The 21,358-nt window shown below is 38.1% G+C and overlaps 1 protein-coding gene across 7 annotated transcripts in view; it reads left to right on the top strand.

Annotated features, from left to right (window-relative positions):
• Positions 1-21,358, top strand: part of RBPMS (RNA binding protein, mRNA processing factor) — a 153,393-nt gene that overhangs the window by 93,772 nt on the left and 38,263 nt on the right. The gene's annotated exons all lie outside the window — the stretch shown is intronic.

Raw genomic sequence — 21,358 nt, 5'->3', positions numbered from 1 at the left:
CAGGACATAGTGCTGGCTGAGTGTCATTTTCCATTTTTGTGAAGAGGCTGCCTATTCTTGTCTGAACTCCAAATACAGCAATCTTATTTATGATGGGCTGTCCTGAGGATGGTTCAGCTTGATGAGAACTATAACTACAAAACTTGTTTGATGTACTATAGATTTCCTTAATGTGATCTTGACCTGATTGTGAGGATGCCCTGTTCACTTTGGAGCATAAACCGTTTTTTGTTTCCTCATCCTTGGACATGAGAGCTGGTTCTCAGCATTCACTCTACTTCATTTGTTGAAGAACATAAGTTCTATGGCTTTGGAAAAATAAGGTATTAAAAGTGAAAGAAGCAGATATTAAGAAGCTTGTTCTATGTTTGAGAACAGTTTAGCCATAAATCTAGGGGCGGGGGAATTAAACACAAAGAATTTATATATTGGAACAATCAGTTCCAGCAAACTCATACCAGTAAAGCTTTAAGGAAATTTGGGACTTTTTGTTTTAAACTAATTGGGTAAGGACACTAATTGCTAAACAAGTCTTTTACCCCACCTCCTGAGCTTATTCCCTTAAATGTCAAGGCTACAATTTTTGCCTTTGATTGAATAACTTGAAAAGGTTGTCTTAATTTTCTTTCTCAAGCTCAATCAGCAGCAGAAGTGAGGCGTGAGATACGCCTTAACTTTCTCTTTCATTGCAGAGCCATGTGTGATTTAATGTGGCAGGGCATTCAAGGAGTCCCAAGTGACTTGCCGTTATTTGGAATATTTCTGTCCTGTCGTTCTTGATCTTCTTTCCAAAACACATGATCTTCTTCTTCTTCCTGCTTTCTCTGACAATAATTTCAACTTTTCTTATTGAAATTGAAGGTCACATGGGTTTCTCCCCTCCTGCCCCATCATATGCTTGTCAAATTTAATCAGGTTATTGTGGAAGTAATAGTCGTTCCGTAGGTCACTCTTGAGAAAGCTGCTGCTTGTTGGTGGAAACAAATAGATAAAAGAGTTTCTCTCCCAGTGTGTTCTAAAATTTTTCTATGAAGCCACAAAGTCATAAGAGAGAAAACCTTTTTGTTCTTCCATGTCCTAGGGAAACTTTAAACCTTTGTTTATTTAGGAGGGAAATCTAAACGAAAGCTTCATCTTATGGTACAGTACAGGAGGACATATGGACATTTCTTACATAATTCTGTATCTCTACGGCATCTAGTTCAGTGCCTTACACATTGCATATATTTAATAAATATTTATTACAGTGATGATGAGTGGATAAATTAATATTTTAATTTAGCTATTTGCAGAACTATTCCGTTTGTATGCTGATTCATTTTTTTTCCTGAAATTTCTCTTTTGATTAAGGCATCAGAAAAAAGTATTTGTAGAAAAGAGAACCTAGAGTAACTTTTTACCTTCTTAATGAATTTGTCTTGCTTCAGACCTCAGAGTAGTTTGAAAAGATTGATTCATACAGGAATTGTAATGCCAGCAATATTTTATCCCTTTAATTCTTTATCGAATGCTTTTTCTGGTAGCTCGATTTTTTTTCTAAATCAGCTCTGTGAAATAGGTAGCCAGGGAGTTGATAGCCAATTCACAGCAGGGTACACAAAAGCAACAGAGATGAACAGATTGAACATCTGTAGGTCCCTAAAGTTACAGGAGAGCTTAGAGCAGAGTTTAGAACACAGCTCTGGCCAACTCTGCCTACATCCCTTCCTTGTGTACAGAACAGCTCCAAAATGGTCAGATAGTTTCCATGACAGGGTCAAAACTTGCCTGGCAAAACAAACTTGAAGTTAAAAAAAAATCCAAACAGCAATGTATTCTTGAGAAAATAAAAGTTATCGCGGTTCCTCTTAATATAGCTCCGTTTTACGACATAGGGGCCTTGACAAACAGCAAGCAGTTCCACTGTGACTCAAATCGATCTTATCATCCATTACAATTCCCTCTGGGGATTGCGAATTTGCCTACACATACGTAGAACTGTTGCTTTCCTGGAAGCTTACTGCAGACTAAGAACACCATGGTGGTTTTGAACTGGTGAACACAACTGCATTGTGCCTGTAATTGGTGCTCAAGGTGGTCAGTTTAATCACCTGTCAGAGGTAGACTGCCATGGAATCAGAGAATTTGAGGGTTGGAAAAAGCCCTGTAGGCCTCTCTGTTGTAGTCCATGAGAGAAAGTGTTCTTATTTTTTAATAAATGCTTCTTTTCGTTTTTATATGGTGGTAAAGTTCCCATTACCATCACAAAAGGAAAAATTTGCTATGATTCAGTTATACAACAAATATTTACTTGAACTGTCATTTCTCAAATATCTGTTGAACTTAAATGAGCACCCAGTGTGCTAGACACTGGGGAAGAAGGGTCTATGGTTGCTGCCTTAAAAGAACTGTCAGTCCGAGAGGTTGGTGGTGGTCAACGCTGTTAGGAAACTTGGCCTATGCAAAGGATGTAGAAGATTCCTTGCAGCTTAGTCTAGATTGCTCCAAATCAGACCACTTTATTTGCTGAGCCCCTACTCTGTTTGTGTCAAACATAAAGATCAAGAAAACCATATTTTACAATTTGCTAAGGTAGAAGGTGGCCTCAGAGGAGAACCTTGGACTCGAAGATGTCAGTGAGAGTTCTGGCTCTGCCAGTTATTGTCAAGCTTTGTGACATTAAAGAAAAACATTTAATCTTGCTGTGTTCCTGTTCCCTCAGCTATAAGATGGGAATAATACTTTCATATGATTATTATAGAGCTAAATAAAACAACATCATAAGATTGTGTTGAGGATTAAATGGATGTAATATATATAATACTAGACAAATAAATGTAAAGGACAATCTTAATTTTTTAAAAATGCATTGAATGCTTTTCTTTCCTAATAGTTAAAAGTAGGTATTAATCTTATGAGATGTCATTACTGTGTGACTGTAGCCAATTGTCTGTAAATTAGGAAAAAGGATGAATGAAATTCGCATACAATCCCATGAACTATTACACTTCCCTAACTAAATTTTTATTAATTTGAGCTTCCCCTTCTCTTACTCCCTTGCATGTATTTAAGTAAGAAAAATACTGTGAGAAAGCAGTAAGTAAGAGATGTAGAAAATTTATAAGTCATATAAAATTACCCTAGATTATGCATTTGGTTGTACAGAAAAATTGTGTTCTGTAGCATAAGAACTCCACTTCAGAGATGCAAAAAGGGCACGTCACCATCTGTCTCAGTTTCGTTTTCCTCATCTGTATATGATGATACTCTGTCCCATCACTCTGCTAAACATTTTATATGAGTTATCTCTTTTGGGACACATTAGCACTACTTTACAGTTGAAGAAACTGAGGCCTAGGACGGTCCAGTAACTTTCTTGAGGTTACATGGTCATTAAGTGTTTGTATTGAATTGTGTCCCACCAAAATTCTTATGTTGAAGTTCCAACCCCCAGTAGCTCCATATTTGGAGGTAAGGTCTTTAAAGAGGTGATTAAATTAAAGTCAGGCTGTTAGGATGGGCCCTAATCCAGTATGACTGGTGCCCTTATAAGAAGAAAAAGAGACACCAGGGATGTGTTTACACAGAGGAAAGGCCATGTGAGGACACAGCGAGTAGGGACTGCAAGCCAAGGGAAGAGGCCTCGGGAGAAGCTAAACCTGCCTGCCATCTTAATCTTGGACTTCTAGCCTCTAGAACTGTGGGAAATTTCTATTGTGTAAGCCACCCAGTCTGTGGTATTTTGTTGTGGCAGCTTGAGCAGACTAATATATCAAGAGATAGAGCCTGGATTCAAATTCTGGCCTGCCACTTTATTAGTTTTGTAACTTTGTGTCTCATCTATAAAATGGCAATAATAAATGTACCTACCCATAGGGTTGCAAGGATCGAATTCATTGACATATGTAAAAGTTAGAAGAGGGCCACATAGTGAGTACTCAGTGACTATTAATATGTGCATGTAAAAACGTTTATGTGACTTTTGTCCCTCATAGTTGTGAGATCTTAGTTTTTCTGCCTTTGTACATTCAGCACATGAAATTTTTTTCAAGATGCTGGATTTTGTTTTATGGATTTTCATTTGGAACTTTTAAAATTTACAGTGTTATCGAGGTATGATCGAGATATGATAAAATGCACATATTTAAAATATCTTATTTGTTAGGTTTTGTCATAATACGTACAGAATTTAACCAAATAAATGTGCTGGATCTTCTTTCACTGTTTGCAGTATACCATAGTATAATAGTACCCTTCAGGATGGAGGGAGACAACACATAAGAGCCCTTACTCAGATTATATCGATCCTCCGCTTTCACTTCAAATTTTATAGAGCAAATATCAGAAGGCTCTAGAATTTTGCAGTAATTCAGATTCCTGTAGTCCAACCCCAGGGATTCTGATTCTGTGGGTTTAGCCTGGGACTTAAGCTTTGCATATTCGAAAGCTCTTTGGGTGATTCTGATGCACAGTCAGGTTTGAGAACCACCAGCAGAGCAAGGAATTTTAAAGTTGTCCTTCCTACTCATACTCTTCTCCCCCAACTCTGCACCATCCCCACTCCTTCAAAAAGCAAATGCATGCTCTCTTAAATGGCTACTCTTAAATACCTTGAAAGCACATAACTCTATGGTAAATAGTCAGACACCTTCCTCGTTTTCCTGCCACACCACTGGAATTTCCCACTTATCCAATACTGACCCCGATGGGAGAAGAGTCCAAGTGTGAAAAGGAAGTTCTGGAGAAAGACTGTAAGGGGGACACTGGGCAGTCAGAGGCATTGGGAAGTGGTAAAGGAAAGTGGCCAGGAGACGGACACGGGAGACAGAAGGCAGTTGGCTGCTGAGCGTAAAGGACATGAGGACATCAAAGAATGGAAGCCGAGCTTGTAGGATGGTACTTATTTGACTTCTGTGCCCATTCCCTCTGAGGCAGCTCCACAGTGGGGGCTACCTAGGGATTCTGTTCTTGTTGTGGACCAGTTTGAAGCTACCAGAAGTGCTGTTCGTAGAAACATATCTATGATTTTCATTCTGTGTATCGAGACTTCATAATGATTGAGTAACCCACTGAGCATTTTTCTGAACACTGGCACTGCGCCCCTCCCCCACTTCCCCACCACTACCAGGTCTTCCTGGGCCTGTGTGCCATGTCACATCACAGGGAAAGACCTATTGTCAAGAGTCAGGATGAATATTTGCCATTCAGGATATGTATAAGGGCACCCAGTGCTTAAGCCCCTGGACATTCTGAAAACTAAAAACATGAAACAAAACTATAGTCAATAAGGATAGCAAATTTCTCTTAAAAACCAGAGACCTAAACTAATGTTTATTTCTACATATGTCTCACACTGACAAAGCAAAAATATTGTTTTCCTTTTAGAAAGAAAGATCAAACATTTACTGAGCCACAGCATGTTTACAGGTCCACTTCCACCTCTATCTTCCCTTCAAACATGCACACATTCCTAGTTTTCGCTGTATGTGTATAATTTTAATGCTTGTTAATAATTAAATTTAACAATAATATTAAAGCAATATTAGGCAATGCCTATGTTAGGAGCAGTTTCCATATGAATGTACTTTGTGTTTTGTGGAAGGTAAGTTATTGTGGCACCAAGCAGATCAGCTACTCTGATTCATTTTATTTACAGTATGATTTAATGAATTGCCTCTCTTTGATTAGTAATGGCTATTAACATTTTGCTTTGAGCTTCTGTTTCTTGTTTATCTAATCATTGACCAGCTTATAAATAAATCTCTTAAGAACTCAGGAAGTCAAATCACAATTCTTTTGTAATGCAAATCAGTCCCAACTTGAGTGTTTTGTAAACTTGAATTATTTGTTACCTCTTCAGAGAAATGAAAGAATAAAGAGAGTTGATTTCCTGGGACAATCCAGAAGAAACAGCTACCATAGACTTAATTCTTTTCAGGCCATGTACTCTCCTCACCTGCTCATTAAAAGGAAGGCATTTCTTATTTCCTCAAATAAAGAGGTACTTTTTCTTGTACAATAATTCTCAAAGTATTTGTCTGCCACTCCCCGGTTGGTCTCCAAGACCCTTTCAAAGAGTCTACAAGATCTAACCTATTTTCATGAGACTAGTTTTTCTCACCATGTAGTAGTGGGTAAACTTAGTATATGTCGAGACAGTGGCACCAAACTGTGTTGGTAATCATCCTGTTCCTCATACTCTGTGTTGTGAAAAAAATCCAGTTTCAACTAACAATTTCTTTGATGAAGAGATTAAAATTATTAATTTTATTCAGTCTCAATTCTTGAATGCAAGTTATTTTGTTACTTTTTTTTGACAAATGGGGAGTACACATAAAGCTCTTCTGCACTTGTGACCTTGAACTAGCTGCTTTCTTCACAAATGCCATTTTTCACTTGGAAGAATAACTGATAGACAAACTATGGTTATTCAAACTTGTATATTTGGCAGACTTTTTCTCAAATTCAATGAGCCTGTCATTTCAAGAAAAACAACAGTATTTGTTGCAATAATAAAACTTGAGCTCCAAAGCAAAAGTTAGATTTTTTTGAAAACCATGAATTTCACCACTTCCCAACACTTAGGGACTTTTCCGATAAAATCCGTGTTGATTATATATAAATTTTTTTATTGAATAAAAAAATGAGTTGACATTTGGAAGATCAGCATAATTCAGTGAACCGGTATTTTCCAAATGACCAAGATATCGCGTTATAAAATCATGCATGAGTAAAAGATCCATCTAAACTATAAAATGGAATTTAATGCAACTATATGAAAAGCTCATTGATAAGAGTTCAGATTCCACAACGTAATAAATCTTTTGGTGTAATGTAAAAAATGAATAGCCACAGTTACTTATGAAAGATAATAAAATACTTCCCAGGAGGCCTTTTTTTTTTTTCATATATTGCAACCAGTGCAATACATTGCAATAGACTGAATTAGAAGCAGATAGAAGAATCCAATCGTCTTTTATTAAATCAGATACAGTAGTCCTCCCTTATCCACGAGGGATATGTTCCAAGACCTCCAGTAGATATCTGAAATTATAGGTAGTAGTTATAGCTGATCTATAACAATGGAATACCCTGTAATCAAGGCTCTTTTCTCTGGGGGAAAAAAATAGTAGAAGTGGTGGTTGTTTGGAGAGTTAAAAATATCAGGCTTGAGGTGTAAGGTAGTGTCAATGCAAATGCAGGTCTTTTATCATCTTCCTTTTCATTCCATAGTGTGTATAGCTCCTAGGATTTGAGAGAAATGGTGGCGCTTCAACCACAAGAAGCATTTCTAGTTAAAGTCTAATTAGTGACTGAGGGTGGAGGAGTGTCTTTCTGTCTTTTAATTAAATATCTCTCAGGAGGTCAAGGAGATCAAGCTGGTCAAACACTAACAGCTCTGTACAGGATATTATGGTGACTTCCTGTCCCAGTTTTCTCTCAAGTTTAGCAAACATTTGAGAGGAGGTGAGAGATAAAAAGCTGAATAAGGGTACAGTTCTGCTCTCGTGGTGTTTACACTTTAGTTGGAGAAACAAGCCTGTAAATGACTGCAATAGAAAGAAGGCAGAGAAAGTGCCAAATTGAAGGTTTAGATAATGATGAAGCTGGTAATTATGGAAGGAAGGAGAAAAGACCTCCTGGAGGTCTATTGACCTAGTAGCTGAAGATGAGAAAGATTTTGGGCAGAGAATTGCAAAAGGATCTACAGACTTCAGGGGTGGCTGACATGAAGATCAAAACTGTGAAAGTGTAGGAAGGAAGGAATCACAGAATGCTCAGTGATCTGGGGAGGCCGAAGAAGTGTGCAGAAGGAAATAGAGGGCTACAACACTGGACAGGGGTGTTGTACCAAATGTAGGAAATCCATACACACTGGGTGACAGGTTTTGTTCTGTGAACAGGAAGAAACCGTTTCAGATTTTTTACTCCATCACAGACTACATCTTACCAGTGCACTGCTTTAGTCATCACGGATACACACTTTGAAATAAGTAAACTGATAAAGGAGTGTGGATTTGGAGGGGATGGTTATTAAAACAGCATACATTTATTATTTCACACGTTCTCTAGGCCAGAATTCCAGGCCCAGGTTAACATGGTCTCACAAGGCTGAAATAAATGTGTTGGCTGGGCTGCACTTTCACCTGATCGTCCTTCCATGCCCCCGTGGTTGTGGTAGATTTCAGGATCTTGAGGTTGTAGGCAATTGGCTAGGAGTATAATTTTTTAAAAAAAATACAAAAAAACTGTCATTTACTTGAGCCACTACCATGTGCCAAATTACAGGCATGTGCATATATACATTATAACCCCTCATGACAGCTGCGTAAAGCAGTATCCATTTTCTCCATCTGTCTCCATTTGACAGATGGAGAAAAGGGTGCAGAGAGTAAGTGGAATACTGTTTTCTCTTCCTGATGAGCAAAGAAATATTCTCTGGTGGTTTTGCCTACTTATTGTTTCACACCCAGAATCCTGAATTTAGCTGGAGAGGAAAGCGTTTATTAAAAAGTCTCATTCTCATTACCCCTGACAGAAGGGGGCATGTTTGCATGACAAAATACTGTGATGAAACATTCCCTGGATAACTTAAATCACCTACAACTTAGGATCCCATCTCAGGGAGTAGGTGTCTCCTTGGAAACATTACAGAAGAAACTTTTTTTTTTTTCTTTCTCACAATACAGAAGAGATTGGTGTCTCGAAATTTTGTTTTATTTTTGCTTAGGGGGAGTGTCTCCCTCTGTCTGTTGTTTTCAAACATAACAAAATATAGAGAGAATAGTATAATCAACTCCAGAAAGCCATTATTCATATTTAACAGTTACCAAGATTTTATCACAACTTGCTTTTTAAATTCCTTCTTTCTTCTCCTCCTTAGTCTTTTTATAGTTGAATTGGTCAGATTTAGTCATGTCTCATAAGTGTCCTTTATTCTAGAGCAGTTCTCCTTCCCCAGCCTCCTTTTTTCATGCCATTGATTTGTTGAAAAAAGTGTCAGCCGGCGTTTTTCTGTGTGCTTCTTTTAAGGTATCCTTTTACTTGTTCCTGAGTCCACTCTGTTTACTGCAAATTGAATGGCTTGATTAGATTTGAAAGGTTTGGTTAAATTCAGGTTCACCTTTTTGGTCAAGAATTTATCATACGTGGCCGTGCTTCAAGTAGCATTGCATTATGAAGTAACTAATGTTTGGGTTATTCTAAGTTTGGTGATGCTAAGACGAATGGAGGCTTTCAACTTCATTTTCATGGTTTCATCCATTGATCATTACCTCATTACTTGATAACGGGTTGATTTTCCTAATTCTGTTTGTTTACCCCTGAAATACAGTTAGTTCATCCAAAAAAAATTAATATTTAGTTCTTTCTCTTTCATTGCCAATTTTTAGCATAAAGGATTGGTGCTTGGTTATCTTCATTAGTTAATGATCACTGTTTCGTGGGATTTTTTGTTTATTGCTTTTTTTTCCTTTTGCTTTCGCTATGCATTTGTGTTTTTATATTCTCAAGGTATTTCAGTGTATCGCAGTCATTACTCTTTCTGATGCCTGGGAACAGGGAAAGGGTGGCATCTCTTAGACGGAAGGCAATTCCAGGGCTGCCATAGTGGGCAGAGCTTTAGAATGTCCCTCGTTTGGGGGATTATGGGGTCCTGCGGCTTGGTGGTACAGGCTAGTTTGGTGTGCCTCGTCTATATGTCTGTCTAGCTGCTCACAGGACCTGTTATCATTGGAGTATAATGAATTTCTTTGGTTATTTAGTCAAAGCTACTTTTTTTTTTAATCCACAGAGAGGCCACTTCTGCAACCTTGCTGAGGATAAAACTTTTAGAAAGAAAATAGATTGTTTTGTTTTTTAATTATTCAGATTCTTTAATTAGGAATTGCAGTAGAACACTGGAATGATTAGTGGTTATATAGGGTTGGTTATTTTCTTCTTAATTTTAAGAATATTTGAGCAGAAGAGTAATGAAAAATAGTTCTATGTGTCCAGTAATTTCCTCCAATAAAATTAAACTATAAATGGAAAGGTGGGACATGTAACAGCCAGGATGTTCATCAAAAGGAAATGAAATTTATCTCATAAAAAGAATGTCTTTGAATTATGCATGTAAAATAAACATAAAACAGACTGAGCAATGATATTGACTAGATGCTTTAAAATAAGCTCAGGGGGCAGAAAGTTAAATATTTAGATTAGAGTGGAATGTTAGCTTTGTAGCAGTGTGCCATTGATGGAGTATTCCTGGAACATGTCTCCTCTGCTTGTTTTAACACCTGACCTTGGTCCCTGAAATGGAATGTGTAGACTAGAAGACACTCAGTGATATGGGTGGGATTGTTTGACATTTTCTCTTTGTTTGTATAAGCCATTTAGTTGTTTCTTTGCACTCTCTTTAATACTATTGAAAATTTGGTGGCTTTCTAGAATCAAGACAGTGTGCATCTGTCATTCCATTATGATCTGTTTGGGTTCACTAACTTTTTCCCCCAAAAGACTAGACACTTGAGTCTGAAGCTGAACTCACTTGTCCTTTTCATCTTCTGTTTATAAAGAGTAGATTGATCCACCAATAAGTATGGTGCCTGGCACAAAGATGGAAACTTGGTAGGCACTTTGGAATGAGAATACCTATTTACCTGTCTCTCCTCTCCTGTTGGATATATCATCATATATACACTGATTCATTCTGTCTGATTGGCAAAAGTGGCATGGTGTTAATGGTTTAATAAAGTTAATTTCTTGTCATATACTCATTGGCCATTTAATTTAAGAGTGGTATTTTTCCATTCATCTATTTCTTATTTTCCTTACTGATATGTATATGTAAGAACAGGCCTTTCTTGACTAGTATTGTTAATGTTCAGTGAATAATTTCTTCATCATTTGGTTGAAGGAGAAGCCGGTAGTTCTGTTTTCCTTTTCCTCCCCCTCAAAACTGATAATATGAGCATCCCTCACAGCTGGTGGTTTCTCTTTAATATAATGATGAACTCCCTATTCTGTTTGACTTCAGTGAGCTATAGTGGGCATGAGATAATGTGCTTTGAAATATATTAAGCACTACATAGTGCCACTATTGCAACTGGTATTGCTACACCAAGAAGACTTGAAGCTCAAGGCTTAAACAGAAGTTCATTTGGAGTGTCATTCAGAATGCAGGTCCTCTAGGAGTACCTTTTTTCTTTACTTGATTCCTGGGCTCTTACAAAGTTCATAACTTGCATTACACTTAAAACAGAAACTGTGATATCATAACTGTGTCAATGTATTGCTTTCTAGTGAGTGGGGAAAGGCAAGAAAAGAGTTTACGGATGATTGTTGTCTCACTTTTAGTGTTATCATTTTTAATGGTCATCTAATTTTTTTAAGTTTTTATTATGGAAAACTTCAAACATACACAAAAACAGAGATTTTTAGCATAATTTTTTCAACAGTTTGTTTGAATCAAGATCTACGTCTACACCATCTTTACGTTTAGTTGGTCTCATATAATATAGTAATCTCCTTCTCATTTTTTTTGCCCTTGCGTTATACTTATTGAGGAACCCAGATAGTTTGTCTTATAACTTCCTCTAGTGTGAATGTTGTTTATTGCTTGATCCTATATATTTTTCAAAATATATATTTGACCAAACGTCAGTGATTTTAGAATCTTAATTCCAAATTTCGCAAGAAAGACTTTTTTGTAGCACCTTCTCCCACATCCTTTAAAGACCCCTTACTAACATTGTAAAAAATACGAGAGCTCAAATCCTCTGGAAACATTCCAAGTTTAGTCCTTCATTTCACGTAAACGTGCCATTTTTCCTAGCACTTCTCTTAATTTATCAGTGGATAAATTTATGAAGAAATTTAATCTAGATGTGTTTGATAAACCTTGTCATTAAAAGGGATTTCAAAAGCTATTTTATTATATAGTAAACATTTCTCAAATTTATTTCATTTTCATTCTTTTCCTAAAATAGCAATTTAATTTGACTTCTGGCAAATAGTTACTCCTCAAAGGGTGAGCTAAGTTTCGAATGCAGCAATTTTGCATAGAAGTAAATTTAGCAATTAGCAGTCTCCCAGTTTAAATCCAAGTGAACTTTTAAAAAGTCTAAAATATATTGGCCTCTCCCAAGACCCAGACTCTGATATTAACAAATGCCAAGAGATGTGCAAACAGGAAACTATGCGATTCTTTTTAAAAATGCTTTAAATCATATAGTCATTTTTCCATTTGACCCTCCCCCACCAAAATAAAAAGAATCTACAGTGATTCTGGTAACTTTAGAAATTTTTGTTTTTCTCCCCGCTTCCCCAGTCTCTCCATTTATATATTTTAAGTGCTACCTGATATGGCAAACAAATGTAAATGATGTCCTTTCAAAGTTCACTGGCTTCCTCCTCTCTGAAGTCATCTAAAATTCTGGAGCCATAATATAAACCATCAGATAAAAGCGTGAGACTTTATACTTGAGAAACAAAGTGCCTTAAAATGATTAAATGGAACCACAAGAGCATTTTTTTTTCCAGTTTCTAGAAGGAATTGAGTTACTCCTTTAACTGAATCAGAATGAGATTTTAGTTCAGGAGAATGGAAACTCCTTGAGGGGACTATAGGTAAATCCTGGCATCGAGAAAAGTGGTTGGTAGGGCACAGACCCTAAGGCATCATGTAGGTTACTGGTCTTGGGACCAACCTACAGAGCCCCTATCTCTCTGCCACTTGTGACAGCCCCTGCAGCTGGCCTTCCCTAACTCACCTAGTTTCTCTGAGACTTTCATGCCTGTGGTACTTCTCTCTTGAATTCTCCCTCGAATAGCATACACAGTGTGTGAAAGAGTTCCTCACCACTTGGTGAAATGTATTGATTTATTGTAAAATATTTGATGAATTTAAATCCCAGATTAGCATCAGTTTATGATAACAGAGGTCCTTTTGGTGAAAAAGTATTTTTAATAGATACATATCCCAGTAGTGACCTGAGAAGAGCTTCATTGCCCTGTAGAGAAAATCTCGCCTCCTTAGCATAGAGTGCAGGCCCTTCATGTTCTGCACCTCTGCTCCTCATCCGCAGTCACTGGTCTCCTCAAAGCTACACTGCATCAGTACTCAGCTCTGGGAGTCTGTGCTGACACGTCATGTGCCCTCTCTGCCTCTGAGCTTTTTTGCCTATAGTGCCCTTTCCCTCGCTGTAAATTTAGTCCTTTTGCAAATTAGCTGCTTGTCCTTCAGGAGTCACCTTAACTGTCTCCTCCTCTGGAAAGCTTGTCTGAATCTCTAGGGTGGATTAATTGCCCTATTGGATTGGTTGCTGCTATAGAACTGTTCCTTTAGAGAAAACCTCTCATACTGTATTGAAATTGCCAGTTACTTCTCCATCTCCCTCTGTAGTCTGTAAGCTACTTGAGTAATAAGATTGGGCTCTGCATAGTGTTAGACACATAGTAGGTGTTTAATAAATACTTGCTAAATTAATTCTTCAGTTCTGCTGCAAACTGGCTAAAAATCTATATACCCTGAAACTTCCATTCACTGACCAATTTTTACTGCCTGGGCCTCACGTAACAAGTCTAATCCCACTTTTATATGATAGCCCTTCAGAATCTAGATTTCTGGGAGTGTGGTTCCCCAGAAAGAATGAGATATTCCAGAAAGACTGATTTCTTACACGTGAGCAGAGCATACTTACTTGCTTATAGAACAGCTGTCAGGAGTAAAGAACTAAAGGATAGCTTTCCTCCTGAAGAGTAGTAGGCAAAGTTCTTATGGTTTTTGTTCTAATGAAGGAAGGAAGACAATAAAGTAAAAGCATAGATCCTGATTACATTCAAGGTGGATGATAGGCGTAAGAAGTTCTTAAAAGTGAGGACATTCCACTGAGATCAAATTTTATGTTAATAACTTTGAAAGCTGGGAAGCCCTGAAGTTAGCACTTGAACTGTACACAGCCTTGGGAAAGCCATTCTAAGCTATATGGCTACCCCTCGGTTTAAATGACTTACATTCCAGGCAAGAGGAAAAACAAGTTTTAAAGTTCAATGGCAAGAATAATTTTATTCAAGAAATCCTGACTAATTTTACGCAGCTCGAGGTGAGTTGATGGTGTGTGGCGGATATGAGAAGAAGAAGGAAGGAGTAAGTGAAAATGCGTATTACCATTAGGAGTTGTCTTTGATTCAGAAGCAATCGAGTGCTATTGGAGATTTATAAGAAGGGAATTACATTATCAAGGGATCTCTGCAGTGGGTTTTGAAGGAGATGTGGTTTTGTTTTAGGCATTTTGTCATCCAAAAAAATTAAATGATTGAAAATGCATCACCCAAAGTGTCAGGGTGATGATTCAGATAGCACTCTATGGCTTTATCCAAAAAAGGGCACATTAGCTTGTTTTTCTGACATGTACTCTCAAGAAACTTTCCCAGTACTGTCCCCACCTCTATTCTCAGTACCATTTGCCCTTTGGACTTGATTTGCAACTAAAGATATTCGAGTATGGCAAAAATAACTTTTCTGACAAAACCTTGAGATGAATTACTGTAAATCCTCAGGCAGGCTTCTTATTCTATATTTGCAACAGGACAGAGGAATTAACAGCTGGAACAGCCTGGGAGCTGGTATGGAGTCTCTTCACCTTGTCCAAGCCATGATCTCACAGCTGCCCTGAGAGGCCTTTTCTAGGGCTCCTAGCCTCATTCTGGATGAGGTTTGTTCTTCCCCTCAGCTAACACTTCACCAAGTCTCTGAACTAAACTTCCCATTCTCACCTCTTCATGAATTCTCATGAAAAGTCCAGAGACATTTGTAAACTCCTGCCATGTCACCCACTAGTTGGCCCACAGCCATTGGTTACTTACACAGCCTCAGCCTAATCTTTTCATAATTTACCATCCAATTTCCACAGTGAATGTGCTACGGACTGTATGGTCTGTTTACCAGACTGTTCTCAGCGCCTGTATCCCATACTGGGCCTCCACACTGTGTGAGAAAAGAGAAACTTGGAGGGAATCCAGCATGATGAAGAAAATGATTGAAAGATTGGAAAGAGGAGTTGGTATGAGAAAAGGATGAAGGAACTAGCTCAATTTAGCTCTGAGAAGAGAGAGAGTGAAGTTGAGAGAGAACAGTCAGAAGTTCCTTTGCTTGCTTCATTTTCATCATAGTTATATTATCCATAAAGATACTTAAACATTTTTAAATCCTTATTTAGCGATGGACTCTCTTTGCGCAGGATGTTACATTGCTTAGGACGAATGGTCCCAGGTGCTCAAACAGTCTCTGCTATAGGATTTTGCTCCCTATGTTTCCTCTCCCCTGATTTGCTGTGAGATTTTAATGGTGAAGAGTGGTGAGCTGATGGATGATGCTGCAGGGAGACATATAGGATGGGGGAGGGTGGAGCTCCTGCAAGTATGTTTGCCTAAAGGATTCTGAACATATACTGAATCTTTCTTGCTACGCTGGTGGGTCATTAGGTCTTACATAGTTCCAAGGGCTGGTTAAACCTGGAGTCAGTAGATAGAACATGTTTGACCTTTAGGAATCTTCAGGTATCTCGTTTACTCTTCACAAGAACATATTATGTAAGTACAATTATTATCCTTATTTTACAAAAGAGGAATCAGGCTCAAATTGTTTAAAAAATGCGTCCAGGGTCATAATTGGTAAGCTGCCCATCTGAGATTCAAAGCCAAGTCTACCTGGCTACGGAGTCCAAGGTGGTGTTTTTCGTTTGTAACAACTTTTTTGAGATATAATTCACATACCACACAATCGATTTTTTTTTGTATATTACATTTTTTAATTGTAAAATATATATGATGTAAAATTTGCCTTTATAACCATTTTAAATATACAATTCAGTGGCATTAATTATATTTACATTGTTTTGCAACCATGACCACTATTTCCAAAACTTTCTCATTGCCTCAAACAGAAATTAATCATTAAGCATAACATCCCTATTCCCTCCCCCTGACAGCCCTCAATAGTCTCTTATCTGCTTTGCTGTCTCTATGAATTTGCCAATTTTAGATATTTCATGAAAGTGGAATCATGTAATATTTGTTTTTTAATGTCTGGTTTCTTTCTCTTAGCTTAATGTTTTCAAGGTTCATCAGTGTTGTAACATATTAGAATTTTTTTCCTTTTATGGCTGAATAATATCCATTGTTTTTGATATACTGCATTTTGTTTAACCATTCATCTGCCGATGGACACTTGAGTTATTTTCACCTTTTGGCTGTCACGTAGAGCCCCAGTTTTCACTGGCATGTGCATTACAGCATAAGCCGAGGACCACCTCAGGATGGACTCTCCTGACTTCAGTCCTGGGTATCCTACCATGTCACAGAGACCTCCTCGTTGCCCTAGCATTTTGTAGTATTTACAAGAGCCAGGCATACCTGGGTTTTGAAACAGATCTATCACACATTGGCTGTGAGAGCTAGGACCTTTTACTCAGCCTCTCTCACCCTAGGTTTTCTCAGTCTCTAAGTTGGAAGCAATAATACCTACCCTTCAAGGTTGTTTTAAGACAAATAATACTCAGTAGTTACTTTTTAAATGGCCCATTTGCTAGGGTTTAGATATTTTCTTATGTATATTTTTACTGACATGGGATTTAAGAAGTATAAAACAAAGAAAGCCTTGAGTCTTCATATTTAGTTCTGTTTGTTTTTATAGCATTGGAAGAATAAGTGTTCTCTTTTTTCATCCTCCAAAGGGCCCTTATGTCCTTTAGTGTTTTTACCCTTTCGAAGAAAAATATACAGGAATAATACATGGCCATGGTATAAATTCATAAAGCATAATGAACAAAAACAGAAAATGTAAAATCCAATATCCAGAGATAATCACAATAATATTAAGGATGTGTTATATCGCAAGTTTTTAAATCCTTTACATGTCTCATTTAATTCTCCTGACAACCTGTGACACTAGATACTCCCTTCCTCATCCTCTTCTCCTTCTTCTTTAATAGTTTTCAGACAAGGAAATTTGGCCTCGAAGTTACTAATGTACCTCAGGCCACATAGCTGACAAGTGGCTCAAACTTACAGCTGCCTGTCGAAACGTTGTGCCAATCCCTCAAGCAAGACATGCGTATGTGTGCGTATTCGTGAGGTTACACGATACATGTCCCACAACCTGTTTTCTTTTTCACCAAGTGTTTTGTTAACATCTTTCCACATTTGTAAATGCATCACCATTTGCAATGGCTATAATAATATGCCACTTTATAGTCACTTACCTAGCCTCTAGGTTTGAACATTAGGTTTTCCTCCCCAATTAAAAGAAAAATGACAACAAAAAACCTCATGTGACCATCTTCATAATGCTTAACCAGCTGCCAGTTCTAGATTTGTGAGGGATCTTGCCAGCACCGGGATGGCTCAGGCATGCCCTTTCTATCTGAAAGAGTCTCCTAACTGGTGCTGGGGTGGGGGAGGGTGGAGCTGAAACAACTCTACCAACTCCTGGGTTCCTGTGCAGACCTCTCCCCCACTCCCCCAGCAAGTCTCAGAAGTCATGCCAGAGCCCGCCAGCCTTCCTACTGACCCTCCCACCCAGATTTCCCGAGTGTTGTGTATCAGGGTAGAACTGGAAAAAAGACTTACATGAACAGGCAGCCTTTTAGAAATTGAAGGTAACCTGTTCATCACAGACCCGAAATCTTCATGAGGCAGAATTGCTTACCATTCCCTAAAATGAAGAAGCTCAGCCTACACCCCTCCAGTTTTCTTTTGGTATTTTAGTGCTTCTGACCAGGTTAGGATGCTCCATTCTCTCAAATGAACTCTTCCTGTCATTCACATCCCAAGAGTGAGTATAATCTTCAGGAATGAGAGGGTGGGAGGAAGGGGAGTTGTATACGTCATTACTTGCCAAGTTTTCACTGTTTATCTTACTGGAAAGTCAACAATGTGACTATTAACCTCCTGCACAGTTAAGATCTAGGCTTTTTGTTATGGTTGTTTTTAAATTTTGTGGTTAAATCTTTCTGATATTTTGCAAAGTGCAGAGACGGAGTTTGGTCAGTCAGGGGACTGAGATGCACTGACACCTGGAGCTGCTGTTGTAACTTGGGAGTCTTGTAGTCCGTGGAATGGGTGATCGGGAAAGTGTGGATCAGTCTCTCCAGAGGTACTTGGCCAGTTTTATTTATGAGGTTAAGTGGACCTTTTGAGCAGATCAGATTCCCTTAGAGAAATTGAAAGGCAGTGAGACTTCTTTTAAAGCAAGGCTTCTGCTCTTAAAAGAAGAGCACTGTTGTTATTTTAAAAATAAAAATGTACATGCCATGTAGTCAACAAAGCTTTTATCTTATAGTGATCATCAACTTATTCCTAGTAAAAAGAGCTGAACAATAAGTATGAGGCACAAAAGAATGAGGAAGACATGGAGTTAAACATGAGAAGTGGCACACATTCCAAAGCACCACTCCCTGCTGTCTCCGCCAGGCAGGTATGGCCCGGGCCGACAATTGAATGCACCGAGGAATTTTCTTGTAATGGGAGAGATTTCCTATACTATAGACAACATTATTTACACCCCCAGATTGTGTCTCCACCTCCTTTCCTGTTGGTGTCAGTTGTTGCTAGCTAACTAACACTATACGATAATATACACTTACTATGTACATCTCAAATTCTCATTTACTTTTTATATTTAACATATATGATAGCCTATATTTTTATCTGAGGAAACTAAGGCTCAGAGAAATTAGGTAAATTGTCCAGGGTTGCACAGCTAGCAACATTTACAACTAAAAAGCCTGAAGAGGAGAAGCACTGGTTTGACTTTTCAGATGAAACTTATTGAGCCACTTACACCATATTTCTGGAATTACCTCATGTATTATACAGATACAAGAAGGTCATTTCTTCTTTTCTAGTCTATTTCCTTTTCAGTGACCATTTCCTGGCTCCCTGAAGAGTTTACACTTCTTCCGGCACTTTCCAGATTACAAATCACATCTTCCTAATAAATAGCCTACCACCATGAAACTAATAAGGAGTTTCATTTTCAAATAGTTTTTTTAAAAAATACATTCTTCTCTCCACCCCACCCCAGAAACACCGAAATACATTTAATTAAATAGGCTTGACCATTCAAGTTTGTAGATAATGAGGTCCTTCAATGGCTCTGCATTACTGCCCAAAGTCAGGCTGGAGAAATCAAAGATGGTGGCATGCACCCAGCATCTGGCCCAAAGTAGGTACTTAGTAAATATTCGTTGAAGACATTGACAGAGAAGTGATAAAATCAAAAATAAAGTAGCCCTGACTAGATTGACATTTTTGGATACCATGGGATTTATTCATTCATGCCAGCCCTGAGCTGCATTTAACTTTAAGAACTAGCTTAGTCTCTTTTTGTTATTAACTGGAGACTGCCTAATTACTTCATCCGTCTTGTGGCCTCATGCTTCAACACTCAGAAAACATTTTATTCAATTCTATCACAGAGTCTGCAGGTGGAATTGTCCTTCAGTGATAATGTAGAACCTGTGTGGCCTCTGAGAGTGTACGGGGAGAAGGAAAGCAGTCTTAGCAACAGATGTTTCTGGAAGTGGAGTTTGCTTTGTACTCAAGGTTTAATCTGAAGCCACCAGATTATAAAACTGAATGAATCAAGGGAAGAGTTAGGAGATGGAAAAGGGTGGCAAGTTTCTGAGTTTTCTGTATGCTAGCAACTTCGTTACCTGTGCACAGGAAGTTCCGGATCTACTGACGGCTTTGTTTTTATAGGTTTTTCATAGTTCATAGTAATTGGCAATGTGAGATTTGGCACAGAGAAATGTTTATCAGCTTTCACCAGTACTGTGGTACTAGAACAGCTGCTACTGAATAAAGAAGACTTTCATTAGGACAGTGATGACGATCATGATCATCATTGAGCATTCAGATCACTTTTTAAATATTATTTCAAATAATGATCACAGTGCTGTGAGACAGAGACGTCTTCATTATTTTGTGTCTTCTTCCCATTCCCCAAGTACCATTCAGAGGCTAGGGCAGGAATAGTTCGGGAAAGTTTGTTCATGCTTGGGACTTTTTCGACATTTATCACACATGCAATTTGGCTACCATATACTCCTAACTTTGATGGATTCCCGTTTGGCCACAATGCATTCTCTGGCTGCATCAGTCTTGGTGCATCAGACAACCAGGAGGGTGAGGGTGAGGTGGTGGTGGTTGTAGTCTAGTGCACAAGCCACCTCAATCAGGAAGGCGGTAAATGATATACACAGCTCCCTCTCTCTTAATTGTTTTGTTCAATCTTATAATTGCAATTTTAAAGTCTAAATTATGGTATCCCCTGAGAAATTAGGAGAAACAATACTAAAACATTTCAGCTATTCATCTCTAGAGAAGATGGCGTTTTATTTCAGCAGGTCTTTATCATCTATGTACAACTGACACTTTTTAGTCTAAGGGCTCTTAACTCAATTATTTTCAGAACAGCAGACTCTAGACTAGGGTTGATCTGACATGAGAGAAAACCAAGGAGAAGCGAGGAAGCAGCTGTGACAGAGGTTTTGCCAGTGTGGCCCACCTACCTCTGATCTTTGCGGTCTGTGCAGCCAGGATATTATGCTCTGCCAGTGGCTTATGAATATTTATGACTTCTCTGTGTATAAATCAAGGGCATATGGCCCAGGGCCAGCCTATGAACAGAGATGGGGAACCAAAAAGAGGGTGTATTTGCTGAGCTTACAGAGTAGGAGGAGGGAGATGAAAGGAGGGGCTCAGTTGAGACATACAACTCCAGTCAGAAATTACTCCCATGGCCCATAAGCCACTGTGCGTGCGTGTGTGTGTGTCTGGATTTGTGTTATTTGTACTCTAAGGTGTATTTTGAAGTTCCGATTCATCAGTTCCCTGAGTCATTTTCAATCTCTTTAAAACTGATAGCTATGACAAGTTATTAAAGTTTCTGCCTTTTTATCCAGAACTAGAACCTGTGTAGATTTAGTCTGACATTTTCTTAAAAGTCAAGGAACTGTACTAAACTATAAATCATTAGGTCAACTATATTTTTCTCAATTTTCATACTCTCAATAGCGTAATAAGTTGCAGGCACTTGGTTATATCAGATAAATTTAACAAACTTTCATTGAATATCTTTTGTATGCCAGATATAAATGCTGGTAGTAAGAGATTACAACTTAGGGAAGGAGAACAATACAAGAAGAGATTATTTTCTATATTAGTGATAGTTGCAATGATCATGCTACACATTATGGATGCTGTAAGGAAGGATATTTTATCCATCCTGGATTTTCAAGAGAGCAGCATGCTTTAATGAAGACTTTTCTAGGCAGCACCTGTTTGAATTAAGAATGTGGAAGTCCATTAGTTTAGCTTCATTAACTATCAA

The sequence above is a fragment of the Pteropus medius genome, unplaced genomic scaffold (assembly GCF_902729225.1).
Source record: "Pteropus medius unplaced genomic scaffold, Ma_sr-lr_union100, whole genome shotgun sequence".
Lineage (NCBI taxonomy): Eukaryota > Metazoa > Chordata > Mammalia > Chiroptera > Pteropodidae > Pteropus > Pteropus medius.
The sequence above is the reverse complement of the archived record's forward strand: the minus strand, read 5'-3'. Positions and strand labels throughout refer to the sequence as shown.